Genomic DNA, 22,374 nt, shown 5'->3' on the forward strand with positions numbered 1-22,374 from the left:
ATGTTACATCCCATCCATTGCTTTTAGCATTATTCTCATGTCCCTTCACAGAAGGAAAAAAAGCGCAAAGAGTGGAATGATTTGAACACTTTCTTATAGTTAAATCTTTCTTTTATCTTACTGTTGGAGTAATGCCCAATAAGTGGAAGTTATGTGGCAGACACTAGTGGAAAAGGGTGTGTACCACTATACTCTCATATTTCTCTCTGACCCAGACCAGCACCACTCATAACAGCTCTGACCTCAGGACTGAAAAGTTCATGCCAATAGCAGAGCCTCTTGTCGTGTCTCCGTGCCCATCCTTATCTAAGACGGAGCGGCATATTGGCGTTGAAGAGCTCTGGGGCAGAGCAGAGCTGCATCAGGGGAATGGATGGTAGCCTCCGGGTCAAGTCCGTTTCACTGTGCTGCTGCTCTTTTTGTGAGGATGTAGATTTTACCTTGCTGTCTAGCAGAGACAACCATTCTATGCGTGTGTGAAAGGACAAAAAGCTGCTACCAACAATAAGCACAGACATGTTTCATTTAGACAGGGGACTGTTTTAAAAGGTGGAAAAGGGGTATAATATGTCTTCTTTAATATCTGTGGGCTTGAGGGTCGGTGGTGCTTATAGTTTTGCTTGACTCTTGTAGAAAATCTAGCTTTGATTTATGTTTGAGCGTGTGAGTGCTTGTGGGTATTAGAGAGAGCACGACGAGGAGCTTGCGGTTGGTCTAGAACTAAAGTGAAACTCTGAAACCTAGAGAAACATCTAGCTATGCTGCAGGATGATCAGCCATCTTTGATAACTTTTAATATGTGGACAGCCTCTCTGAATCACCTCAATGTGTGCCAACCTGCTGTGAGTTGTATCAATCTACAGGAAGCAAAACAACAGACTTATAGACATAACAAATATTAAAAGTATCAAACTTCTTCTGTATTCCATAAGCATATGTTTAAGCTGGTGGTTTTTAGTTGTGTCTGATTTTAGGGGGTGATGCTGCATCCCCTGCAACTCCTACTTTCCTACATCCACGGCAGAGGATGAACATTTTGGCTGTATGAAGGACCTGTATAAAATAATTAAACACTGTGACTATGAATTATGCAAAGCTACTCTAGCTGACTAACAGATTAAAAATACAGATCTAGAAATGAGTGTGCTAGGTCACCTTTAACAATACACTTTTGTTTTTATTGAAACTTTTCAAATGAAGGCAGTTTGTTTTATTCCTGTCCTCTGTGGACTTGTCTGTGCAAATGTTTGGACTTGTTTGGCTGCTCCCGGGCAACCTCAGGGAGGACTGTGTCTTGCAAACCCCTGTAGGAGATCCTGGTGTATTCCACCATTACAACTCAGAAAGCAAGAAAAGGCTGTTGAACGAGCCACCAATTACAATGACCCACGGCGTGATACCGCACTGAAAAACACTCTCCTCCACAGCAAAATATTATTCAGTCTGTGACTAAGGTTACAGTGAATAAAGGGGATCTAGCTCTGGGAGGTTTGGTGCTTTTTCATACTTAGCTTTCAACTGGTAGTGTTTGCAGGGCTGCAGTCTGTAGGCAGCAATGTACAGCTCTCACTTAATGCTATGCACTTTTTGTCCACTCCAGGGAACAGCAAGGGAATACACTCACTGCCTCCATCAAAAGCCATTTGTCAATGTTTTTTTCGTGCACATCAGTACACAGAGCTGAGAGGGTCTAACCCACTGCCCCCTCACAGACTGCATCAAGTGAAAAATGGGACTGAACCGTGCAGTGCTGAGACAAACATTGTCAGCGTATGTGCCAAAAGTGTCTATCCCTGAAATTACTTTTTTTTAAACTCTATTAATATTTAAAATAAGCCTCAATCAAAACTAAATAAAATAATAAGAGTTACTCAAATAGAGAGTTTTATGGTCATGTCTTGATTTTGCATACAGTGATAAAAAAGAGGCTCTTTTCATTCTCAAAGTTTTTTATTCTCAAGCACTTCAAGGAGGAGGAAATTTGAACCAAATGAGATTAAGAGGTCTATAAATTAGTGACTCCCATATCTGATTTTAAACTGACCTCTACTTGTAGAACTCTAATGAGTCTTCATGATTAAACAAAGTCTCATGTTACATAATGAGGATCTGCCCAATTGATATTTCAAGCATAAGTACAGAACACTTAAAACCTATGGTGACTTTTATAGGATAGGATAGGATAATACTTTTTCGGGCTTTGCAGCAGCACAGGACAAGTAGAATCAGGTCAAACAAAATGAAAATGTAAACATGACAGATGAAATAATAAAAAATAAAATCCTTTTCACCCTGTACACTGCAGACTTCTCCCACAAGACACCTAACTGTCACCTGCAGAAGTTCACTGATGGGGACGAGGGGGAGTACAGAGAACTCAACCTGGACGTTGTGGACTGGTGCCAGCGGAGCTGCCTTCAGATCAACGTGAGCTGACTTCCGCAGGCGCAGACCCACTTCTCCCACACCGGTGAACATCCAGGGAAAGGTCATTGACATGGTGGGCTGTTATAAGTACCCGGGTTTTCACCTGAACAATAAGCTGGACTGGACTGTTAACACCCAAGCTCAATAAGAAAGGTCAGAGCAGACTTCATCTGCTGAGGAGACTCAGGTCCTTTGGTGTGCAGGGAGCACTCCTGAGGACTTTTTATGACTCTGTGGTGGCATCAGCCATCCTGTACGGAGTGGTCTGCTGGAGCAGCAGCACTACGGCTGCAGACAGGAACAGACTGAACAAACTGATGAAGAAGGCCAGATCTGTCCTGGGCTGCCCCCTGAACCCTGTTGAGGTGGGAGACAGAAGGATGATGGCAAAGCTATCATCGCTGATGGAGAACGTTTCCCATCCCCTGCATGGAACTGTAACAGCTCTGGGCAGCTCCTTTAGCGGCAGGCTTCGCCACCCGCAGTGTCAGAAGGAAAGATACTGCAGGTCCTTCCTTCCTGCTGCAGTCAGACTGTTTAACCAAACCTGCTCCCAGTAGATCACAAAACACACACACACACAACTGGACAATTCACTCTGACTTTGTGCAATAATAACGTTATATTAATGTTATATTATGTTTATCAAACCACTTTGCGCAATAACATGTTACACTTTATGTGCACTGTGTGCATGCCTGTGTTACACTGAATATTCTGACTACATTGTTGTCAAAACTGCAGCTCTCAGCAGATCAACTTTTTTTAAATCTATATTGTGGTATCTATCTATTTTTTGTACATTTTTTATTTTTATTTTTTATTTAAATTGTGTACTGTGTTCACTTTTTGTTTGCTCTTTGCTGTTGTGACACTAAATTTCCCCATTGTGGGATAAATAAAGGATTATCTTTTCTTATCTCATTGGATCATATCGCTTTGGTCTAACCGACTGAGCCGCTGAGATTGATGATCATTAATCTTTTCTGATTGGGCGATTGGAATTCATGCAGTCTCTATTTTGAGCATATATACATGAAAATGTTTTCTTGCTGCCATTCTCATTGTCATTGAATTTTCTCATTGTCCATCTTCATTGTCTTTGAATTTAGCAGACAAAAGCAAGCATTCATATCTGAATTTACAACCATCAAAACTTCTGTTGCATCGTCGGTGGCGTATGAATGCGTGTGTGAATGGCATTAGCTAATATTGATCTACATAGAAGCCTCAGCCATCAGAGTGTGAATGGGTGTGAATGGGTAGGTGTGAACTGTGGTGTTAAAGTGCTTAGAATAGTCAGAAGACCAGAAAGGCGCTATAAAAGCTTAAGTCCATTTACTATTTATTCAACGTTTGTATTGTCAACTCCATAAATTATCTACACAAAAAAAAACAGGGACTTTATTTTGATTTACCAATTGTTTTCCCATAGTATTTGAACATTCTAAACTATTAACCATGAAATCAGCATTCGTGTAACTTCACTGTGAGTACATTCTCCAGACTTCTTGTGCCAAAAGTGTTTTTCTAAAATTTTGCCAGTTTGTGTGGCAAAAAAAGGCATAACCCCATCCCCTTTTTCCTGGGCTTTATTCCAATATTTCATTTCAAAATGAGACTACAAAGAAAGATGTTCAATCCAGGCACCATTCTGTTATAAATCATGTACAGGTTTATGCCCTTATGTCTCTCTCACTCTTGCAGACTGCCACCAATACAATACAAGAGTAAATGTATCCCCTTACACCAATTGGTTGTACACGCTACATCCATTGGGATGGTGATAAGGCCTTAAACAATGTGACGGCTAAGCAACCTACATGTGTCCAATGATGTGTGTACTTATGATAGTAAGTGATCATCAAAGGTGACTGCACTACCCATGCTGACAGATGATGCAGAGAAGCTATGTGTACAGTGTGTGCTGACTGTAATAGACACTTTAACTATTGCTTGGATGGATTTGTAAGCAGAACCATCTCTTGAATGGTTATATGCAGAGCTACACCTCGCTGCTGACATCTACACCATCAAAGCAACGCTCACACTCTTCATCCTGGTGACAGGTGCTGCATCAGCCCCACAGGATGTCTGGATAACACGGGGGGCTATCTTAAGCCTGTCTGATGCAGCTTGTAATGGTAGTGAACAATAAATATTTGAAACATGGATGCACAGAGAAGCATAATCAAAGTCAGAATCCTCTGTGTGTCTTTTTTATTTTTATGTATGTATGAAGGCATCAGGGTGCAGGGTTTTATAGGAATGGGAAAGGTGATGGTCCGTGAGCAATGACACTTAGTTTGACATGCACACACTGTCTAGAAATGTAGTTGATGCATTACCTTCTCAGTTTCTGCCTGGAATAGTTCCAAGTTGTGGAAAGAAAATGTTACATTTTCTGGAGGCTTTTTTTGCCGCAACTAATTGCTCGAGCCAAAAACTCAATTCAATCTTGCTGTGTAGCGAGCCTAAGCAAAGCACATTTAGAATCCTCAGGTTTTTAAAGGCAATGTATTAGCTGGGAAATATGAGAAGGCCACATGTGTATGGAAATCTGTTTTTTTTCCCAATGTGACCAACATGTGTGCGGCTTAGGTTAATGTAACCTGAGACAAACGTACCTACCAGGACATATCAGAAGCACAAAAAAACTGGCTGCAGATGTCAGTTATTTTTTTGTGAGTTGATTGCTATTTCATCATAATGCGATTCAGCAGTCAATGATGGTGGTTGCAGGTATCTCCAAATTAAATGTCAGTCATAAAAAATGAACTTAAAATAAATGTTACTCATTTAAATAATGTCATCTACAGGTATTATTATGACCAGCATTTATTGATGCCAGCTTGGACTATGATTGATAGTATCAATCGATTAATGAATCAATCTTTCAATCTTTATTTGTAAAACACCAATTCATAACAAAAGTTATCTCAAGACGCTTTACAAAGAGCAGGTAAAAGACCTTACTCATTGCTATTTTACAAAGAACCAACCTTAATCCATCATGAGCGCAGCATAGTACTGAAAAAAAGAGCAGAACAAATCATTGTTCAATTTTGATCAATGACGTTATCTGGTGGATGTTAGAAGGCTGACTTTTGAGACAGCATCCACACAAAGTCTGTCTTGATATTGTTGTGGAGCGCGAGCTCTAATAAGCAGACATAGACTATGGCTGTGAATCCGAGATTCTGTTTAATGCAGACAAACAATAACAAACTTCCAAGCACAGTTCTTTCAGTTTTTTATACCATCATCATCATCCTCTTTAAGGCAATCAAACCACGAAGCAATGACGTGAGACTGACAATCACAGTTTGTGTGTACTAAATAAAGAACATTATCTGAACAGGCGGATGATTCCATAATAAGAAGGGCGTGTGTGTGTGTGTGTGTGTGTGTGTGTGTGTGAGTATCGCAACAGGATCTTATGACTTTGCCGAATCTAAAGGTCAGACAGCAACTGGTTCATGGCCTGTTGCTGCTACTCCAACATAATCACCCCTTTGGGAGTTAACTAACCCACAAACATAAATAGTTGATCAATTCATCACTAAACTGTCATCAATAACCATTAGCCAATACAAGGAAGGGCGAAAAACCTGGAACCGCATTTACCAGGAAAGTATCCTCATGAGCCCCGGAAATACTTTTTTGTGTATATTTTGGGCGATCTCGCAAGGCTTGCATTGATTTTACATATATATGTAACTGTATATGTGCATGATTTGCCATGTACTGTATGTGCTGTTTTGAGCAAGGACTATATGTAACGATGATTGACTATGCAATCATCCACATAATAACTTAAAATATCATTGTAGCCATAAGCACAGCAGAATGTCAAAGTCAGCACTTGCTTGATTTTTCAAAATGTGATGTATGCAACATAAGGAAACACAAATGTCATTCAGGTGTCTTAACTTGGATGCAATATAGCTCTCCCTATCATTAAACACATGCTGTTATCACCTTAGAAAACAGTGTGCACTTATTGCCTGGGAATGCTGAAATTCAGTCTAAACACTGAATTCTAACAGCACAAACTGGTGTTAAGTTTAAAGGGAAAAACGGAGAATGTAAGATGAGCACCCTACAGTGCTTTTGTGTGTGTAATCTAAGACCGAAGACAACAGCTTTTTTTTTCTCTGCAACACTGCTGATAAACGCCCTCAAAAGCCAGGAGGCATCTCATCTTTATACATGCATTATATCAACAAAAAAAAGTTTTCCTTTATGTAAGCATAATATGAGAAGATTTTGTCTCCTGCTCTAGTTCCTTCATCACCAATTAAATGCAGTGTGCTTGGCAATAAAAGAGGAATAAATTAACAGCTTCAAAACACAAAATGCAAGTGACAGGCAACTACCTGAGTGACAGCACCAATGATAGGCATGTAGTAAGAGGAGTTGAGAGTATTGTTGCTTCCAGGCATTCAAAAGGGACTGGAACTCAGTGACTTGGTGTATTCATTGTGCAAACACCACCTGCTGAAATACAAAAAAATTGTTTGGGTGCTGCAGTTTGCACTCGAGGCTGCTCAATCTCAGCAAGGACAACATCAACACAAATAAAACCTTGTATCATATTATTAAACAAATGCATGCAGCTTTCCCCAGCAGTGCCAAAACTAATACTGTGGCAATGATAACCACACCTGATGCTATGCTACCTCTGCATCAGTCACACTTTGCACTTATTCAAACCATGATATGCCTGCTTCACACGTTAAGTATGTGGGCCAGAGTCCAGCAGATGGGAAAAGGCTTACAGAGCACGTGTTGCAAGTTTATGAGATGAGGGGATATGAATTGAGTTATGCTGGTTATGGATGTGTAACTGTGCAAATGGGACACATATTTAAAGACTGTATACCACTACATTTCCCAATGTAAATGTAAAGTAGGTTACCTGAACATAAGGGAATGCAAAAAGAGATGCAATAAGAGGACACATAATCCTTTCAAACTATAGAGTACACCTTTGTGTTTGATATGCTGGCCTGGTTTTCAGCTGACTCGTACATGAGGCTGGAGTAACAGCAGACTGAACTATGGGAGAAAAAATAACTGTCCAGCAGCCAACCGATAATACAGAATATGCAGAAAATTTGATGTGCAAAGAGAGATTGTTCAAAGGTGTAGACATAACCAATAAGTTAGGCTTCTGATAACAGTCAACTTTGTTAGCATTAATAAGATTATTTTACACATTTTTAAATGGCATTTAACACGTATTTTTCTAGCTACGTTTTAGTGGTCAATGGTGAGCTGAAAATTGCCACCAATGTTATGGACACACACAGTGTGGGTACCACTAATAGGATATAGGAACACATAGAGTCATTGTTACTAATGGAGACCGATAATAAAAAAGAAAGATACATTGTGTAATAGGATTTCTCATTTCCAGCCACTATAATGCATTACAAGCAGGGGATAAAGCATGACAGTATGTGCAGAAATATTGAACAATGTAACAGCTAAGAACCCTCGACCACTTAAAGCTGCTTGACAAATACAGTGTCAGCATTGGTATAATGCATCTTTTCTATATTGAAATATTAGCACTGCTTTGCTCTCTGCTCCCTTTCAGAAATGCACCACCCTTTGTAAATTCATCTTTTGTGGCAACCACTTGGCAGCCAACTATGCATGACTGGTGCCAGCTAGCATGAGTTAACATTAATAAATATGCATGAGCACTCTGGTAGATATTGTTGACATTGAAATATGTGTTTCTCATTTTTGTTTTTATCCTTAATAGATTAGGAAACAGCAGTACAAGTTTGAACAGTAATGTATATTTCATGGACATTTAATCAATGAATAATGCTAGACAACATAAATGAATAAATGCCTTAACAGACACAGAACCACTTTGCTTATAATTCAGCTTCAAAGCAGGGATAGTTCACACACTGAATGAATCAGTGCATAAGCTGCTGGCTTCCAGGAAAGCCTAAAGTCTTGATAGCCGGTTGACTCAGAGAACTGTAATTGAAGGTCAAAATCATTTATTCATAACTGTTAAATCAAATATCACTGATCTAATATGAGCTAAAACACAATATCAACTCTGCTTAGCACTGGTGTAGCAATAGTTCTTAACCACATTACATCCAAATGACAAAGCTAATCTGGTTTACTCTGTAATGATATGAATGAAAATGAGCCTCGCACTACATCTAAAGCATGCACTACATTTATAGTCTACATTTTTATTCTCAGTATTGAGTTGTTTTGTGAGAACTGATCCAACACGTATGTGATACAACCTCCACAATTAAGACAAATCAGTGATTAAAAATCAGACACCCTTTCTACTTAAACTGAACTTCTTTCAGACATTATGATGCTTTTTTCAATATGAAATCTCACTCAGACAGTGTGAACATTGAAGACTTTACAAGAATCAATTTGCTGCAGCCACATTTTGAGTTGACTTTAGCTTTTCTAAATGGATAAGGTTTAATGTTCATGCAGCAAATAAAGCATACTCTTATCTTGTTCGTAATATTTAGGAATTCATTCGGTCAGACAGAGATAAATATCAAGTGTTTAGCATTTACCAAAACAAATGGCTGTTATTTCGGGTAAAAAGATATATTATACTTGCATGTGTGCACTCTTATTTGGCTGTTTATTTCCAAACACACACGCAAACAGCAGAACCTCTCTCCTCCACCCTCACCACCAGTTTCAGCAAAGCTACTCTGACCTCATATATTCACTTTCTGCTACCTCTCTGGTATCCAACCAAATGAAATCCACTGTAGTGACAGTAATTTCTCTTCCCCTGGATACCAGAGCGGTCTACAAAACCTTCTTATCAAACACCTCGAGACAAGGATGAAGCTGTTCATTGGAGGGCTCTTCTCCATTTCCTTTTAAATGAGCCATTTGAACTTATACTCTGTCTTTCTGTGTATGAATGTTCTTTGGTGTGACTTGTCCTTTTGGACAGTAACGGTGCTGTGGAAAATAATTTCCCCTTGGGGACAATAAAGTCTAAAGTCTAAAGTCTAAAGTCTAAAGTCTAAACATATGCCAGTGCACACTCCTGCTTCATTTAAGTTCTGTTGCATTCATCATATAGCGAGGGCACGCATCATTAGCACCGGTTGCTCCCAACAGGGATTATGTTTCTGACCCTCACAGTGTTGGTGCTTTGCTGTATCAACACACACACATCCACAAAGACACACACACACACACACACACACACACACAGATAAGAAAGAATATTAACTGGGTGTATACACATGACCTCATGTATCCGTCCAAGCATGCTCGCCTTAGTCCATCATATTAATACGATCTCCTCTGGCATACTGCACAGAGTTGCACACACTTAAATATGCTAGTAGGAGATTACACCAGGGGAGGAGGATCTGTGAAAGTTGGATTGTGGTTTTAAACACATTAAGCACTGGAATCTACTGAGGTATGCTTGTCAAGTATGATGTATTAAGAAACCTCAGTATGTGCATCTAGACAGCATGTAATATTTAAATGTCATTATGTAGTTTGGAAGTACTATTTAGTCACATTTAGTCCCTGTTTCTGTCTAGTTGCATGCATATACATTGCCATGTTTTCCAAAGTGGATTCATAACTCGCGTGTGGTTTTTGTCCATGTTTGCACATGGTGCAATCCCTCAACAGTGGAAAAAAATGAACAAGAGAAGACCAGTTACCTCTTAGAGAAGCAATTACAGGAAGCAATAAAGGCGTAGAAGTGCATTGAAGAGAAGCAATTTTTGGTACCTCTCTCCCTTTGGCAGTCCACTTGTTCTCACTTGCGCACAGACATATAGGGAGAGAGATTGGGAGAGCACGGGGGGTTACAGTCTCTGAGGTCTCATCCCTCGCCTCTCTCCCTGCCTGCCATTTCTCATTGCAATACCGCATTGTTTACTCTCCACCGATGTGGGAAGAAAATGGTGAGACAAAGAGAAGTAATTTGGACTAACTAGATACTGCTGAGAGAGCACAACAAGCTCACCAATAAGGCCTGATGAACGGTGGCCCACTTTCAAGCTGAGCCGAGGCAATCTGCTTGAGAAGAGGATCGGGGCTCGTGGGGCAGAGTACATGAGGAACTGGTTAAGAAGGAACTCTACGTTATTAGCATTATCAAAATAGACAATAATAGGCCAACACATTAGAGAATTAGTGATTTCTGCTCATTGCCCACCAACTCCACCCAACAGTTTGGGAATTATAATTTCCTATTTTGGTATTCATGCTTTTAATTAGAGAAATAAACGCACCTAAAACAATGTTATGCAAACTATAATAGCTTGACAGCTTGAGATGTTCCACTCATATGATGTTGTAGGTTTTTTAAGGGATATTAGATGTACTTAAAGTTGTTCTTTTTCCATAGGCTGGGAGAACAGCATGCTGTCTTTTCTAAATATTCAGATAAATAAATTAAATTAAATGAGCCCCAAACTAACCAAATCTTTAATCAAGAGACATTATTGTTTGATTTTCATATCTCTTATCTCTCTTGTAACATATTTGTTTAGAACATACCATGTACAGATTACTATTTTAAAAAGAACAGAACATATTCTTTGTCTTATGAAACCACATTCTTACATTTAATTTTACTTCACAAATCACACATCCTTTAGCTACAGTATTTGTGTTCCCCAGACGATCTCACTATTAGTTTTTTCATATCATGTAATACTGTAATGCATTTTTTTGTGAGATGACATTGTGTTCATTGCTTTCCCTGATGAATCAGTTTATGTACGCTGATGGACAGGGCTGATCAGAGTCTCATCAGATAACAGGGAAGGAATTTGTCTTCATTCACGAGGCTTTTTGTTTGTGTGTGTGTAAATTCATTGCACTATCATAAAAAAATAAAAAAATAAATAAAACAAATAAACAGCTTTATAATGATAACTACAAAATTTGAGCATCACAAATATCCCCAAAGTACCCTTTGTATTATCAGAGATAGTGACTTCAGTATGTTCTTTGGCCTACAGACACATTTAAGGTGCAGGCTTTAAAGGACCAATTTGGAAGATATCTGCTGAAGTTAATCATAACATTTCTACAACATCAGACATTAAGGAAACATGCTATGTTGAAGTGCTGGCTTCTCTGACAACAATGCAGCAGCCAGTATGTCTTCCTTTGAAGTTTTGATTTCAGTGCAGAATGGTTTGATTTTGTTTTGGCGCCCCCACACGGCCGTTTTAGACGCCCCTCGATTTGAAAGGCAAACAGCAAACCAACAGGTGTTGTAGCGATCGAAGCGGGAAAGCGAACTGATTCTGATATAACTAATTCCCCCATTTAAAAGCCTATGCATTTAACTAATAATGCTTTTGAATGGAGAGGTTAGAACGCAGAAAGGTTTAAAGGCCGATGCAGAGCTGGCTAAACACTGAAGCTTCTGTGTCCATGACATGGCATGCTGTGTAAGAAAGCTGGATAAGAAAAAAGACCTAAGTTTATACTGATTTATTTTCATGACCTGCAAAAGCAACCAAGACCCTCAGCACAGATACGATTATTTCTGTTCATTTTTAATACGTGTAACTGCAGCCACCTGGTAAGTGTCAGACAAGGTCATTGACTGAACAAACAAGCCTTTGATTACACATTCTGGGGCAAAGGCTTTTGAAAAGTGGTGCACCGGTGGCTGTGTAGTTAGGGCGCAAGCCCCATTTACGGATGCTGTAGTACCTCCAAGCGAACGGTCCGGATTCAAATCCGACCTGAGGCTCCTTTCCTACATGTCATTCCTCACTCGCTCTGTCCTGATTTCTGACTCTATCCACTGTCCTATTTCCACACCAAAAGGAACCCTAAAATAAATAAATAAATAAATAAACTCTTCAAAAGTGATATGTTAAAGACAGCAGGATAGAATTTTAGTCAGACACTGATCCCTATGCTTTTATAGGACAAGATCAGCAAACAGATAAAACGTACAGCTTTGTCCACAGAGGTTGCCAAGCTCAACACAAAGTTGAAGTTACTCACAGTAGCTTTATAAAACCTGGGGCTGAATAGTTTACTGTAAGCATGCACCAGTGTGCAGAAGAGAGGGTCCTGGCCTTTGTTCATTTATCTAGCTGACTGGCCTCATTTTTAGTTGATTTCACGCATAATACTTTATCAGTTATAGAATAGAATAGAATAGAATTACTTTATTGATCCCAAGCTGGGAAATTGTGGCCAAAAATAAAATGGCTGATGTTGTATGAAGGCTCATCATAGTGTCATTTGAGGGGTTTTCATTTTCATTTCCCAGTGTTGACCAAAATGACCAAAATAACAGACCAACTCTTTGTTATAGGAAGAAAAAAACTAACTGTGACATATTTGGAATAATTATTTTGTAGACTATACAGTCTTTTCAAGTGTATTGTTGAAATTGTTATGTTAAAGATGATAGTTTGTCAAGTCCGTGAATAAAAGCAGAAACAGAAACATATGACATATTGTGTTGAATGCAGCATTATCCTTTGCACGTCCCCTCAGGCTTGTTTTTGTGAGAGATGGATGTTTGTACCTCTGCTTGCACTTTCCCTTCGGTAATATTCATCAGAAGTGCTGGCTGCATTCACTCCATAACCTCTCCCTCTATCTGGCTCTCTGTATCTTTCCTCTCCCGCCCTTTTCTCCTCTAATGGTTTAAGTCTTCCCTCGGGGAAAGATAGCCAGGGATGATGCTTCTGTGGATGGGTTTAGAGTTGCTGAAGGTCTTTCTTGTCATGGGAACAATATAAAAATGATAAAGTTGGATTTTTATCAGGGCTTCCTTGATGTATTTCATTTTCTCAAAGCCAGAAGACTGCTTTCTGCTTGGATGTGGCCCTGGTCTGGTGTTGAATCATATTCACAGGCTGTCTCTCCTAGTTATCTTGTTCTTTATTGCCTCTTCTGCATTAACTCTTTCCTTTGCTGAATGCTCAGATGAGAATCACAGATGAAGTCTTCTAAAGCACATTTAACATATTGTACTTTTTCTTCTCTAAGGGCAGAGGTCTGTCATTGTATCTTATATTAAAATCATTAAAGAATAGAAATCATTACCTTGTTAATATAATTCAATATGTGTTGTCTCGTATTCCAATTTCTAAAATTTCAATTAAAAAGGGGACATATTTCATATTAGCTCCCCATAATGATTAACCTATGACTAAAGCAAGTCTGTCATAAGCATATTTACATACTTACATTACATAATACAAGCATTGATGAGATCTCATATGCAATTAATTAATTAAGACACTCAGCAAGAAAAGATATTAAGTAGCTTCATGAAATTAAGGTGGGTGAGGTTTTTAATTTAAGACGGCAACCAACCAGGCAGTAAATGAGCAAGCACTCATGATATCTACATGCAGCGCTGATCCCAGGCTCCAAATGAATTCTGCAGCAACCATTCTAATGCCAATAAGTCTGTGCCAATACTTTATTATTTTTTTTTTTTCACGCTGGGGGGCTGTACCTTAAATTAAAATATCAGTACAGTACTCCCGAAACATAAAGAACTTTAAGTGTCTTCTGATGATCAGCAGCAACTGAACAGCATATAGCCTATTGTTTACTCTTAAATACATAATAATAACAATTCAACCTTTTCCTAACTTCAAATTTCAATTCTGAGGCATTACACTTGCAATAGAGTATTTCTCTAATGTGGTGTTATTTTGACTATTCTTACTTTATTAATCCCTGAGTGAAATTATGGTTTGCACTCTGTTAATTTGAAACTATGCTTCTCACACAGGTCCAAATTACACACATATGCACAAACTGGCTCTGTCGACATGCATTAATGGAGAGATGTCAGAGTGAGGCTGCTACACACTGCTATGCAGAACCAGAGCGGTTTTGGGTCAATGGCACATTGGCCGTACTATCCAGCTACCAGCCCAATTTCCATATTTTGGTTCGTAGGGCCCACCGAGACTTGAGCCGGCGACCCTTCGGTTCCCAACCCAAGTCCCTACGGACTGAGCTACTGCATCCCCTTCAAGCTCCTGTATGGAGTTTCTAGATGGTTATATCTGACTGATATGAATGCCCAAGCATCTGTATGACCTGCTACAGCAAACCAGACCATGAGCAACAAAATTCACTATTTACAAGTACCACCACCACCGTTATAATGTTATAACTACACTGATGTTACTTTAATAAAGTTCCTTTTACAGCTAGAAGATTTAAAACTACACAACAAACTTCCAACTTCCCTCCAGAAAAAGGCTGTATGGGTAGGGTGCACGAGTAGCTTATCTGCAACATCACTAGGTTTATGCTGACACCTCTAGTTATTGTATCAGTTATAATGGGAGTGAAGGTGAAGATCAGTTGACAAAATACAAAGCACAACTTTTTCCATAGGGACTTGGCTGAGGTGGTTTGAGGTGTCAATTTGCCACAAAAATTACAACCAGGAGGTTTTGGGACCAGTGTGTAGCTTAACCAAAAGTCAACCCTGTATTGTGTTGTTCACAGTGTTCTAATATTTAATTAAATCTGAGTTTTGTAACTAATAAACTTATTTAAACCTAAACCTGCTTTCAAAAGTAATCTGCAACCATTTCAGACAGGTATACATTCCAAGCATTGACCTTCAGTGCACCTGTTCTTGATAATCTCCAACTGATGTTTTGGACAACTCGCATTTATGTAATTCTGAACTATTTCTAATGTCTGAGGTGTGCATGCTATCATTTTTATGACATTTTGAGTATATTGTATTGCATCAATTTGTTCATGTCATGTATTTATTTAACATACTCCAGTTTCAAATTTGTGGGGACCACACGTGCGTGTGTGACTTGTGTGTAACTAACATGTTAATACCATATTTGACAGAAGTAAATGATCCAGACACCAACATGGTCACAGCCATCTCTGCTGATTTGTTGGATGATGCACAATGTTAGATAGCACCAGAGAAAATGAGATGTCACACTTTAAATGTGAGTGAGACTGGCTCTCCCAGAATGCAATAAGGTTTGATGGATGCGGGTCGCACTGAAAAATACAGAATTACCATAAATGTTAAGAGACTTGTCTTTCTCCTGAGCACTTTATAGGTGACAATATGAATCTCCTTGACTCACAGGACTTTTTACCTGTCGTAAGTTTCCTTGATTCAAAGCGCTGGTTATGATTCAATGCATCCTGCTGCTCCCTCCTTTATGTTTTGCACTCTTACTTTTACTCTGACTACAAATTCAACCTTGAGGTTCCTTATAAGGACTAAAGATTCTGTTTTACCAAGGGGGTCACATTGACATTTTGAGGTCATAGATTAAAAGTTACCACAAATGTTCAAGGGTGGAGGAAAATAAAAAGGAGTTTTATATATTTTCTCCAAAGTGGTGAGAACATGAATTTTGTTTCACATGCCTTTTATGATGCTTGTACTGTCTCTCTTTTTCTTTGGAAAAAGTGACAGCCAAAGTGCTCCCCAGATGGATTCTGACAAACACATTCATGTCACAAGGACATAATAATTCAACATCCCTCAATGCCTTACGTAATAGAGCACTAAAAATAGTCTAGCAGAGAGAAATGCCATAAAAAAAAAGACCTAAACTTTGGAGTCCTACGTGTGCTGTAATACAACAAATGCTGGAGGTATTTTTCAGTATGACTCACTTTGCCTGAAGAAAAAAAACAGAAAAGCTGTCTGACCAGTTCGGCAACATGCCAACATGTGGAACACTCAAATATACTAAACATTGTGTAATAAGACACCATGCCTATCTATAGAGCCTTATGTCATCGCTTTCTTCTTTGGACGCGGTTGATCACTGTCACCCATCCTAAAGAGATACTTCACCCATTTGCATTAAGCTTTGTGTCATTAGAAACCTGGGAGTATTTTTTAATGGTCGTGCATCCCGCCCTCATTTTCCCCTGAGAGGGGATATCTTTGTATTTTTAAGTCTAAGTTTTGGCCTTAGTGACTTTAGTTTAAAGAAATAATTAACGTTACTATGAACAGCCTTACTGCAATAAAGGTTTGTCTTTGCTTTGTTTTGAATTTAAATTGCTTTGGCATTAAACAGTCATTCATCTTACTTTAGTTATTCCTTTCTATGATACTGATTGATTCTAAATATCGTTGGACCTTTTCATGAATGTGATCATCTTTATTCAGTGGTCATAAACTCTGATGTCCTGTCAGTCCATCAAGCTATGTTTTGTTTCCAAGAATTTACACCATCAGGCAAGGGTTATCACTGTCAGTAAGTGGTCGCTGTCAGACACAGTTCCTCTAAGCACATCGATACTGCTAGTTTGGTACAGCTTGTGTTTGAATAGTGACCAAATAAAAGCATTAGCTCTTGCAAGCTATTGTTAACATAGAAGAGGGAAGAGCCATTTCAATGAGGTTAAACCTGGCTTTGATGTTTTATAAGTTCCACTAACCTCCCCTCTCTTGCTGATCTGACTAATTTCCTGATATATTATTTTCATTTTTGAATAGCAGGGAGTGAACAGAAATGTAGAAATATTTGATCTTATGGAAGAAAAAATCTTTTCAATTCCCTTGCATTCCTTTCAGCTTGGAATCAAAAGGAAACCCATTTGTTCCTGAAAAGACTCGCACACCAAGAAGGACAGAATGTCACAGCGACAATGACAAATGTAGGACATGTGATTCGATGTGAAAAATGTGAGGGCCTTACGGGAAAAGAACAATCAAGGCGGCACAGTTACAGGGCAGAGCATCCCCTATAGAGCCATCCCATGATACCGCTGGGCAGTGGCTCCACCACACCGCACCTGTTTTCTCCACCACAGAAAGGTAGCCTCCTAACCTTGCTCACACAGCCTTAATCTTCCAAATGCTGCTCGAGCATTTGAATTTCTGCACATCAATCTCAGGTCCCCGTCCTGCTTTGATTAATGGTCCCCATCTATCACGGTACCATGTGGTGCGCAGGCCTTGCCCTGCCAGACAGCTTTGCTTTAGAATAATGGGTGCACTCCATCCCAGTCCCTACCATGCAATGATTGTGCATCTTTGAGATCTATCCGTCAAGCCGCTCTGTCAAGGGGGACAACAGGGGACAGGGCAGGTGGAGGCAATCAGGACGAGAGAGGCATTGCAGCGTGACATTTATGTACAGTATATAACAGAATAGCTATTGTGGCGAGCTGTGCCGACTGATCAACTGAAATACTTTCTCGCAGACGACGGCGTCTCTCTGGTTCTGTCACACATGGGAGGGTGAAGCCTTGGAGACATTCTGCCTGCCATTAATAACGTTGGAAGGGAAAGAGAAGCCACTAATGGAGACTCCAGGTTCTATTCATGTATGGTCGATTCCTTTCTAGTCCAATATTCCAACCATAGTCATGCATGTGCTCAAATGTATAAACGCCCAAATTGTCTCCTGAACACACATGGCGGCTAAACAGTCTCCTTCCAACCATCGAGGAAACATAATGCAAGACCTCTGTTTAGGAAGCGCTTGTTTTTATCAATATTCTGAAAATAATTAGCTGCAATTATGCCTGTCTCACACTAAAGTAATTACATGCCACATGACCAAGCCACCTTATATGGGCAAACCGGTATTCATTGGAGTCATGAGCTATTCATGCTTTTAAACAAGCCATTCATCACTGTCATAGGAATATTCTCTACCCTTGATGGAGCTTTTGTGCGTCTTATTACAGGCAGACAGGAGAACAAAAACTCTCAGTCCTTATGGAAAACACACAAACCAGCTACAAATGTGCTTTTCATTCAATCGCAAAGTCGTTGATAACAGCAGTAATTAAAGTGCCATCGTATCGCAGCGTGTTGCGTGCCAAAGGAACATGTGTGACCACAGTTACTTGTGGTTTACTAACTGGTACATCTTGGTAGCTTGATATTCTGCAGCATTGTTTTGAAATGTCGCAGCCCCATTACATTGCCCACTGGGATCAGCACCGATATGTGGGAGTATTGTGTGGCTGCCTGTTGCTGACATTTCGACCGGCTGGATATTGCTGCTGCATTCCCCAAACATCACGCCGGTCCACTGCTCATGTCAGTCTTCTTCAGGCATGGAAATAGTTCTCCCCCCTCACACCCATCAATCCTCACGGATTATCAAAGGAAATAAATGTTTTAAAGAGTAAAGAGAAAGAAGTATAATTATTGTAATTTACTTAAAACTTTGCAATAGGCTCTTGATACATAAAATTAATATCTGAAATCCTTTGGAATGCTTACACTGTAGCTTGATTTAAAAGAATTAAAATCTAAGCCACATACACAAATGAACCTCACACGCGGGCACACTTTGTACAAGAGTGCATGTGCAAAGATATTAAAGGTAAATACATTACATTATAATGCAATTTAGCCATGTTACACACAATTTGTTAAAATATCTAAAGATGTATTTTTGGCAGAACATCAGTTATCAGTGTTGTTTTTTATCTTGGTGTTAATTTCTCAAGCGGATTTTAATATGAAAAACGATTATCAAAAAACTTTTAACCTTCCGAATGTAGCGGAACAAACTAAATGCTGCTAGATCTGAAAGCACTTCTGAAGCGCTGCCAGAGTGAAGACGGTGGTGATATATCAAAAAAACTTTTTTAATTTGTAGATTTTCAATACAGACACATGTGTGATGTTGACTTATCAAAGTCATCGTGGCTTCTTAAGAATTCAAATCCATTGACAAATCTGATGTTTTTGTTGTTTTTTAACATTAAAATGAACTTCAATTAATAATAATGGAAGTAACTGATTAAGTGCTATCAAAAATGAACTGGGCCCACCTCTTCTTTTTGGCAATTATCGTCATGTTAGAATATGAAACAAATGATTTAATTTGCTTTTTTTAGGCATGTATATGGGCATTTTAAGAATATACCATACATGCACTCTGCCATGACAAGCATTAGACACATAAAATGTGGTTTGTGTTATTCTATATTGTACAAGAACACGGCTCTTACTCAAGTCAAAAAAACAAATAAAGCCATGAAGCTTGTATACATTCTCAGTTGACCTTGCCAAGCTGAAGTGTGATGATGCCCTATTCATCATAAATTCCTGCATCGCTTTGGTTAATGGAAAGTCACTGGAATACTTTATGTGTGTGGATTCAAACAAACATAACTGCACATTTGGAAAGTGGATTTTCCAGCTAGTTGTTTAGTAAACAACAGCATACATTCAGACAGTAAGAAAATGTGATAAAAGACGTGTATGTTTGTCGGTGGTCTGACAGATGTGTAGATTGTGACTGCTGTGTTGTGTGGATCTTGAAACGGTTTACATGGTCGGAATCACAAGAATCAGAGCATTCAAACAATAAAGCAGGAGTGATATACACAGAATATATAGAGAACAGCAGTTGTTAAAGTGATGGGCATAATGAGAAAACACACCCACACTCTGCTGGCGGTTGGCCGTCAGGGGAGGTGATATATGAAAAAAGCTATGATTCTCTGAGTCATTGTGGCTACACCAACCAGTCATTGTGGCAACCTCTAATTTAGAGGTTGGTCCTGAAGTCACACTATATGTGATGACAATAGTAGCCATGACTGTAACTTCATAATGCTTTACCTTCTAACAGGCTGTACTAGAGGCAGAGGAAAATACCTGCCTTTACAATAATGATAGCAAAATAATAAAGGTAAACTACCTACTAGATAAACTGTCCACTATTAAACTACCAGAATATACAAACTTAGTCACAAAGCAATGAGCAAAGAGTCAAGACTGGTTCTACACAAAAGGACAATATTTTCACTTTGGCTTAAATTTTCTAAGCTGAAAAGGGTTTAATGAAAAAAAAGTCCCTCATTAACTTTACAAGGAATTGGGGCAGGTAAACAGTAAGCTCTACCGCCTAACTACCTGAAAATCATTTATTATGCATTTAAGATAGCAAACAATGCTGAGGTTCAAAAGCAAGTAGGTAATTAACTAAATCACTATGCTGATTGGTTCCATCTGACTTCAGGGACGTCCTCAAAGTAAGTGTTTTTTCTTTTCTTTTATAAAAATGCAGTAACTCTAAAGAAGGACCTCTTTAAACACAGACTGCTGGGCTATGCAACTGGCTTCATCTGCATTGAATCTTCAAGGAATCTGTTTCTCTCTGAAGGAATCTGTTTCTCTCTGTCTATAGCAGAAAAGGAAGAAAATAGAACCCTGCTTCCATCTCTTTTTGTCATTTTAGAGTTAATTATTTTCAAGTAAACTGTAGTGGAATTGTGGATGTATGAAAACAACTATTGGTTTAGTGTTAACGGCCAATGAGCTGCCACATAGTGGATAATTGATCTGTTGTGAGTGAGCATAGAAATATGAGCTGCTGGTCACTAGAAAACCAGCTTATAATGTGCAATGAGCTTTTTGTTAAAGATGACAAAATGCACAAAGAATGCACTCTCTGTACAGATTTCAAAGATAACTTTGTCTCAGGCTCGAGGTGTGGAGCTCTCCGTGGTCTCCGTGATTGTAAGCAGGGTGAGAACTGTCCATGGTGCTTATTACAATCCCATCAGACATATACTTCAGCTAACATAGTCTGCTGTTACTCTTGGCGCAAAGTTTGTCCCTTTTTTACAGTAAGAAGAAAACCTTGCATCTCACTTGTACTCTGGCTGAGTCGCTGAATTTGAAATAAGGTTTGTATTCTTGTGTTTTCCAAGTTATTTTTGCACCATCTTCGCTATAAGGTAAACCAGTCTCGGCTCACAGGTTGAATTGTTTACTTCTTCCACCACAATCACCCGATGGTTTATTCATGAGACATCAGTGAACTTTTGTCATACTCTGTACTGAGGTCAGCATCACAACACCTGCTGTCAGGCGGAGTTTTTCAGACTGATGCTGCTGATGCCATGTTCACAGAGAGGAAGCAGAACGGGATGACAAAGTGTTTCATCTACCCGTTACTCTATTTGGGATGTCAGAGGCTTAGGTGAAAAATAGGTGCAGGTCATGGAGTCATACAGTTCTATCTCAGCAGGATGAAAATAGTCTCTGTATCGAGGATTGAGAGAAAGAGTGCCAGCCAAACTTTGAGCAACCCTTCATCACTCGGCCTCGAGGTCTCCCCCGCAGGCAGCAGGGGTGTCACAATCATTCTTCACTGTCTGGGGTACTACAGACAACCGTGCAGGTACACGCACAACAAGCAGCAGATGATCTCAACAACACCCCAAGTAAGTTGATTTACTCGCCACAGCAGGACTCTCAAATGTCAGAGCACAGTTCATTCATAACTTACAGGAAGGATGGAGGAGGAGGAAGGATGTGGGTGACTGTAAAGTGTGAGGGAACGCTGCTTTAATGTAGTCCTATAGGTGTGGGAAACCTTTGCAACCTTTCCTCGTACATAGAGGTGCTGTCTATTCAGCAATTCAAACCCCAGAGCTGCTTCTATAATTGGCTTAAGTGACATTCTTTGTTTTTTTTAAGAGAATAATTAATGAATTCAGTGGAGCACTGCATGTTTTTTCACTGTAGATTGAACTGTATAAAACAGGAAGTAAACACTTAACTTAAATAATAGCATTTGTATCGCAAGTTATTTGAAAATGACACGTTATAGAATGTGCCTTTGGTATCAATATTTGCTAATAATGCCGATCCATATTTCAAGCCAGTATTCATAATAAGAAACAAACTAACCAGCTGTCTAAAACAAACAAAGCTACACATAAAACTACCTTCAGTTTGTGTGATTCTGATGATGCAAGGAGGCCGTCTGTGGCTGAGCAGAGAAACCCCATGGATTCCCTAGGGTGGGTCTGGCTGCAAATTCAGTGTGGAAATGGGTGCAGATTAAAGCTTCATTAGTCAAGGCTTAAGCAGCTATGTGCTGTGCACACTCTCCCCCCCCTACTCTGCATCTTTGTCTCACTCCCCCTACAAGTGTGTATTTAAACTGAATATATAAC

At 39.3% G+C, this 22,374-nt stretch overlaps 1 protein-coding gene across 3 annotated transcripts in view; it reads right to left on the minus strand.

Annotated features, from left to right (window-relative positions):
• The window catches only part of lrrc4ca (leucine rich repeat containing 4C, genome duplicate a), a 157,715-nt gene that overhangs the window by 119,023 nt on the left and 16,318 nt on the right, over positions 1 to 22,374 (minus strand). The window contains exon 2 of one of the 3 annotated variants that reach the window (XM_065956880.1): positions 6,807 to 6,927. The exons of the other annotated variants lie outside the window; for them this stretch is intronic. The gene's annotated coding sequence lies outside the window, so the exon portion shown is untranslated. The remainder of the gene's footprint in view (positions 1 to 6,806; positions 6,928 to 22,374) is intronic. 3 annotated transcript variants of the gene reach the window in all.

The sequence above is a fragment of the Labrus bergylta genome, chromosome 7, assembly GCF_963930695.1.
Source record: "Labrus bergylta chromosome 7, fLabBer1.1, whole genome shotgun sequence".
In the NCBI taxonomy this organism is placed as follows: domain Eukaryota; kingdom Metazoa; phylum Chordata; class Actinopteri; order Labriformes; family Labridae; genus Labrus; species Labrus bergylta.